Below are 7,359 nucleotides of genomic sequence, written 5' to 3'. Positions count from 1 at the left end.
TGTAAGCCCCTGCAGGCTCGACCAGAGCATGCGCTGCAGGGCACCGAACACAGGCACGCATCAGCGCCTAAAAACCTCCTCACAACATGGCGAAGAGAGGACCCGGATTCGGTTTGCCTGATTGATAGGACTTGTAAGAGCCTGTGGCAACTCTAGCAAGTAGAGCAGAGTGTGTGCCGCGGGACACCGAAGACAGGCGTGTATCAACGCCAAAAAATAAAAAGAAAGGGGGATCTGTGGGGAGCAACCAGACTAGACTGAGTTACTGGAATTAAGACTTATTCTATGCATCTGCTCTCCCACAATATGGCGCTGGGAGAGAAGTAAACAGCTTCCGCACAGCTGCCTCCAGTTCAACTAATAAACTGTAGGACTTGCTATTGATTGGAGGAGAGCAGCGTACTCGGCGTGTGGGCAGCCGAGTTAGGATTGGCGGAGGAGGACTATAAAGGAGGAGAGAGACGGCATGCACCGGGAACATCTATGGGGAACATCTAAGGGAACCCGTGCAGCCCCCGAGAAAGCCGGCCGGCGGTGTGCCGCTCCCCTGCGGAAGTGGGGAATGCGGCCAGGGGGAACTGCCCTTCCACGGAGGTGGAAGGGATAGTAGCCAACCCGGGAAGAACCAGTAGCAAACCCGGGGAGGGCCGAGCAGACGAAAGAACAGCGCAGGGTCCTGTGTCATTCCTCCACGAAGAGGGGGAGCAGCAGAAGGGTAGGGGAAGAGATCTTCCATCTACTGGTTCACTCCCTAAATGGCCACAACAGCCAGGGCTAGCCCAAGCTGAAGCCAGGAGCTTGAAACTTCATCCAGGTCTCCCACATGGATTGCTGGGACCAAATACTTGCTTTCCCAGGCATTTGGATCAGAAGTGGAGCAGCTGGGACAAAAACCAGAACCTATATGGGATATTGGTGTCACAGGCAGCAGCTTAACCCGTTAGGCCCCATTGCCAGCCCCAACCCACCTTTGCTTTTAATACAGCTTCCTGCTAATAATTTTGGAAGGCAGATGATGCCACAAGTACCTGGGTTTCTGTCACTCACAAAGAAGACTTGGCTGGTGTTCCTGGTTTCTGATTTTGCCTGACCCAGCATGGGCTATTGCAGGCATTTGGGGAGTGAACCAGTGGATGGAAGACATGTCTTTCTCTCTCATTGTGTCACCCTGCCTTTCAAACAAATGAATTAAACTTTAAAAAAGGAGAACAATGAAAAAGAATGAAGAGAGCCTCTAAGACCTTTGGGACACAATGGAAGAACAAATATTTGGGGTCCTGGAAAACAAAGAAAAGGAGACAGGCCAGAAGAAACCTGTTCCATGAAATCGTGGCCAAAACCTTTTTGAACTTTGTAAAAGACATGGATTTCCAAGTACAGGAGACCCACAGGACCCCAAATAGACCTGACCAGAAAAGAACCTCATCATGGAACACTACAGTCAACCATGCAAAAGTATAACACAAAGGGAGTTCTAAAATTTGCAAGAGAAAAGTGCCAAGTCACTTTTAAGGGAACTACTCCCTTAGATTAACAGCAGAGTTTTCAACAAAAACCTTACAGACCAGGAGGATATATTAAAATTCTCAAGGAAAAAAACCTAGGACACTTTACCCAGTGAAACTATCTTTTTTTTTTTTTTTTGACAGGCAGAGTGGACAGTGAGAGAGAGAGACAGAGACAAAGGTCTTCCTTTGCCGTTGGTTCACCCTCCAATGGCCACCGCAGCCGGCGCACCGCGCTGATCCGATGACAGGAGCCAGGTACTTATCCTGGTCTCCCATGCAGGTGCAGGGCCCAAGTACTTGAGCCATTCTCCACTGCACTCCCTGGCCACAGCAGAGAGCTGGCCTGGAAGAGGGGCAACTAGGACAGAATCCGGCGCCCTGACCGGGACTAGAACCCGGTGTGCCGGCGCCACAAGGCGGAGGATTAGCCTAGTGAGCTGTGGCGCCGGCCGAAACTATCTTTCATAAATGAAGGAGAAATGAAGATTTTCTAAGTAAAAACTGAAGGAATTCATCAGCACACTAGCCTTACAAAAGATGCTTCAAGTGTCTTCCATGTACTCATAAACACAAAAAGATAATTTTCATCACACAACTATGTGAAAGGATAAAATGCATTAGAACAAATATTAAAAATAAACAGAATAACCTTTAAGGAAAAAAAATGATAGGACTAAGCCATTACTTTAACAACTTTGCATGTAAATGGACTAAATCCCCCAGTTAAAGATATGGACTGGCTGAATAGATTTTTTTAAAAAAGGACCCAACTATCTGCTCCCCACAGAAACTCACGTCAGCTGTAAAGACACATATAGACTGAAAGTGAAAGGGTGGAAAGGATATTTCATGTAAATGGAAACCAAAAGCAAATGCGAGTTGCTGTATCTGTTTCACACAAAATGAACTCAAAAACCTAAAATGTAAAAAGAGATAAAGAAGGCCACTAAATAATCTTCAAGGGATCAATTAAATAAGAATACATGGTATTCTTATAAGAATACAAGGTATCTGTTGGAGCTCTTGATTCCATAAAACAGTGTTTGATTGAAAGGGAGACGTTAGCTCCCACACAGTAAACACAGAAGGCTGCACAATCCCGCTTCCATCAGTGGACAGATAATCCAGATGAAAAAGGAATAATCAAAAACATCTGAGTTAAATTATGCTACAGACCAAAGGGACCTAATAGACATTCGTAGAACAATCGGAACATTTTCTAGATCAGACCATAATTTCAGCTACCAATACCCATATGTGATGCTGGCACTGCCAGCTTTGCCTGCTATGCCACAGCGTCAACCCCAGACCAGATTATCTTGATTCCAAAACCAACAAGGACACAACAACAAAAAAACTACAGACCAATATTCCTGATGAACATAGATGTGAAAGTCCTCAGCAAAAATACTAGCAAATTGAAATTACCAACACATCAAAAAGATTATTCACCATGATCAAGTGGGGTTTATGGGAGCAGTCTCATTCACAACAGCTAAAGTACCTTGGAGTAAATTTAAGCAAAAACATGAAAGAAGACCTCTGCAATGAAAATTGCAAAATACTAATGAAAAAAAATTGAATAAGACACACACACAAAATGAAAAGACACCCTCCCCCACTTCGTGAATTGGAATAATTAATATTATACAAATGTCCATACTACCTAAAGCAATTTATGGATTCAATGCAAGATCCACCAAAATACCAAAGACATTCTTTCCAGAATCAGACAAAACAATCCTAAAATTTCTGTGGCAGCACAAAAGGCCCTGAATATCCAAAGCAATCCTGAACAAAAAGAACAAATCCAGAGGCAACATAATACCTCGTTTCAAGGTTAATGTGCCTGAGAAAGCGCAGGTGCTTGGGCCCTGCACCCATGCGGAAGGCCCAGAAGAAATTCCTGCTCCTGGCTTCTATCTGGTCCAGCACTAGCCGTTGTGGCCATCTGGGGAGGGAATCAATGGATGGAAGATCTCTCTCTCTCTCTCTCTCTCTCTGTGTGTCTCCTGCTATCTCTTTGTAACTCTGCCTTTAAAATAAATAAAACAAATCTTTGTTTACCAATAGATATACTACAGAAGGACTGTGGATTAAGCCACCACTGATGACACATCAGAGTGCTGGCTTGTGTCTTGACTACTCTGCTTCTCCTAAAGATTTTATTTATTTATTTATTTGAGAGGTAGAGTTACAGACAGTGAGTGAGAGGGAGACACAGAGGGAAAGGGCCTCCCTCCGCTGGTTCACTCCCCAAATGGCCGCAATGGCCAGGAGCCAGCTGCTTCTTTCTGGTCTCCCACATGGGTGCAGGGGCCCAAGCACTTGGGCCATCTTCCACTGCTTTCCCAGGTCATAGCAGAGAGCTGTATCAGAAGAGGAGCAGCTGAGACTAGAACCGACGCCCATATGGGATGCCGGCACTTGAGGCCAGGGTGTTAACCCCCTACACCACAGCACCAGCCCCTACTCTTCTTCTGATCCAGCTCTCTGCTAAAGCACCTGGGAGGGTAGTGGAAGATGACCCAGGTGCTTGGGCCCCTTTCACCCAGGTGGAAGATTCATGGAGTTCCAGACTCCTGGCTTCAGCTTGGCCCAGCTCTGGCTATTACAGCTATCTGGGGAGTGAACCAGCAGATGGAAGACATCTTGCTATCCTCTCTCTTGCTTTGTCACTTTACCTTTCAAATATATAAATAAATATATTTTTCTAAAAAGACATACTACAGAGCTATTGTAATCAAAACAACATGGTACTGGTTTAAAAACATATTGTTCAGTTGAACAGAATAAATAAAATTCCAGAAATGAATCCCTGTATCCGAAGCCAACTTATCTTTGACAAAGGTGCCAAAAACATGGCTTGGAGGAAGAGCAAGGGCTTTCGTAAACAGTATTAGGAAAACTGGAATCTGAATGCAGAACATTGAAACAAAGTCCCCTCTTCCACTCTCTTACCCGATACAAAATCCAGCTCAACATGAATGAAAGCCAAAATGTCAAGTCTGAAACCGCCAGGAAGGAAACACTTCATGACATTGGCATAGGGAACAATTTTTTGAAAAAAATCCCCAAAGTGAGGCAACAAAAGCAAAACTAGAGCTAAGAAGTTGGCAAAAACAAATGAAGTAATCAACAGAGTGAAGAGATAACCACAGAATGGGAGAAAATATTCATAAACTATTCATCTGACAAAAGATTAATATCTGGAATATAAAAGGAACTCAAAAAACACTCAACAACCAAAAAAACCAAACAGTCCAGTGAAGAAACAGGCAAAGTTATGAGTAGAGGTTGTTTTTTTTTTTTTTTTTTTTTTTTGACAGCAGAGTGGACAGTGAGAGAGAGAAAGGTCTTCCTTGGCCGTTGGTTCACCCTCCAATGGCCACCGCGGCCGGCGTGCTGCGACGGTACACCACGCTGATCCGATGGCAGGAGCCAGGTACTTCTCCTGGTCTCCCATGGGGTGCAGGGCCCAAGTACTTGGGCCATCCTCCACTGCACTCCCTGGCCACAGCAGAGAGCTGGCCTGGAAGAGGGGCAACCGGGACAGAATCCGGCGCCCCGACCAGGACTAGAACCCTGTGTGCCGGCGCCGCAAGGCGGAGGATTAGCCTAGTGAGCCGCAGCGCCGGCCGAGTAGAGTTCTTAAAAGAAGAAATATAAATGGCTAACAAGTACATGAAAAATGCTCAATATCACCAGTCATGAAGGAAATGCAAATCAAAATCACAATGAGATATCAACTCATGACAGCTAAAATGGCTATTATCAAAAAGATAAAACAGGGGCTGGCACCATGGTGTAGCAGGTAGGACCTCCACCTGCAGTGCTGACATCCCATGTGGGCGCTGTGCTGGTTCGAGTCCTGGCTGCTCCACTTCTGATCCAGCTCTCTGCTATGGCCTGGGAAAGCAGTGCAAGATGGCCCAAGTCCTTGGGCCCCTGCACCCACGTAGAAGACCCCGAAGAACCTCCTGGCTCCTTGCTTCGGATCAGTGCAGCTCCGTCTGTTGCAGCCATCTGGGGAGTGAATCAGCGGATGGAAGCACCCTCTCCCTTGCCCTGCTCCTCCTCTCTCTGTGTAACTCTGACTTTCAAATAAATAAATCTTTAAAAAAAGATAAAACATAACAAATATTGGCAAGGATGTGGAGAAATGGAATCCTACCTAATATACTATTGGTGGGAACACAAATTAATTTAGCCATTATGGAGAACAGTATGGCTGTTCCCCTCAAAACTAAACACACGTCTTGCATAGGACCTAGCTATCACACTGTAAATACCTGAGCAGAATGAAACCAGCATGTGAAAGAGGTATGTGGACGTCCCTGTTCACTGCAGCACTTACAAAGCAAGACGTAGAATCAATCTTGGTGTTCACTGATGGACGAATGGATAAAGATGTGTCATCAGATTTCTGAACTTTAAACCAATAGAATGTGTTTGGTAAGAGTGTAGGGACTAACAAGTATCATTTTACTGAATGAAAATAAAAATCTAAAAGGCAAAAAAGAAAAAGATAATGTGCCACGTACACATAAAGGGCTATTATTGCACCATAGAAAAGAACAGAATCTTCATATTTGCAGCAAATGTCTGAAGATTATGTTAAGTGAAATAAGTCAGACACAGAAAGGTAAATACTGTATGTTTTATCTTATGGAAGTTCACATTTATATATATACATATATATGCATTATTTTGAATTTAAAATTAGTGATTACGAGGGGCTGGGAAGGGTGGTAGAGAGGGGGTGGAGGAGATTGGATAGTGGGTACCAAAATACAGTTGGGTGAAGGTGACAGTTCCTGATGTTATGCATAACAGTAGGGTGACTTTAGTTCATGATGATGTATTCTATTTCGTATAAAGAATTGGAAGAGGGGCCCGTGTTATGGCACAATGGGTTGAGATACCACCTGTGATGCTGATACTCCATAGGGGTACTGATTTGAATCCCAGTTGCTTCGTTTCCATTCCAGTTCCTTGCTAATGCACGTGGGATGGCCCAGATACCTGGGTCCCTGCATCATGTGGGAGACCTAGGTGGAGCTCCTGGCTCCTGGCTTCCACCTGCCTGGCCCAGCCCTGGCTGTAGAAGCTATTTGGAGAGTGAACCAATGAACGGCAGTCCTCTCTCTCTCTCTCTCTCTCTTTTTCTCTGGTCTTTTTCCCTCTCTCTGTAAATCTGCCTTTCAAATAATCTCCAAAATATAAAAATAAAAAAGAGCCGAAGAGAGGAGCTAGTAGACTCCAAACACAAAGATAGGGAAATGTAAAAGTTGGTTTCCTGGTATGATAAGTTTATGCTGTGTTGAGATATTGCACCATACTTCATCAAAATGTGCATATATTCCATTTTGTTAACCCACAATTTAAGACAAAATCTGAAGAAAGCATATTTTGATGTGTAATGATTTTAAATCCACACATAGAGGGGTCTTGAAAGAGTTCATGGAAAATATGCTTTATGAGAAAACTGCATGGGTTTCAGAGTCTTTCACATAAAAATAAGCTCACTGTTTAATTCCAATTCTACAAAGTTTTTGAAGTGCCTTGCACATAATCTGAATATTTTCATGATAAAAAAGCAGTAAATTCCAAAGTGAGGAATCTTATACAATGTAACGGGCCTTGTAGTTTTCAAAAATATCAAGGTCATTGTGGGTCAGAGAGAGACTGAGGGACTCTCTTTCCCCTTGATGGAGATGAAAACCACGTAACAACGAAACAGTACATGACCCTGGATCAGAGCCTTCACTCCAAAGAGGCATTACTGGGACAACTGGCAAATCTTGGACAGGCATCTGTGGGTTTGGTAACAGAACCATCCCCATATTAA

Source organism: Oryctolagus cuniculus, chromosome 3, assembly GCF_051225735.1.
Source record: "Oryctolagus cuniculus isolate XC-2025 breed Fujian yellow rabbit chromosome 3, ASM5122573v1, whole genome shotgun sequence".
Lineage (NCBI taxonomy): Eukaryota > Metazoa > Chordata > Mammalia > Lagomorpha > Leporidae > Oryctolagus > Oryctolagus cuniculus.
The sequence above is the reverse complement of the archived record's forward strand: the minus strand, read 5'-3'. Positions refer to the sequence as shown.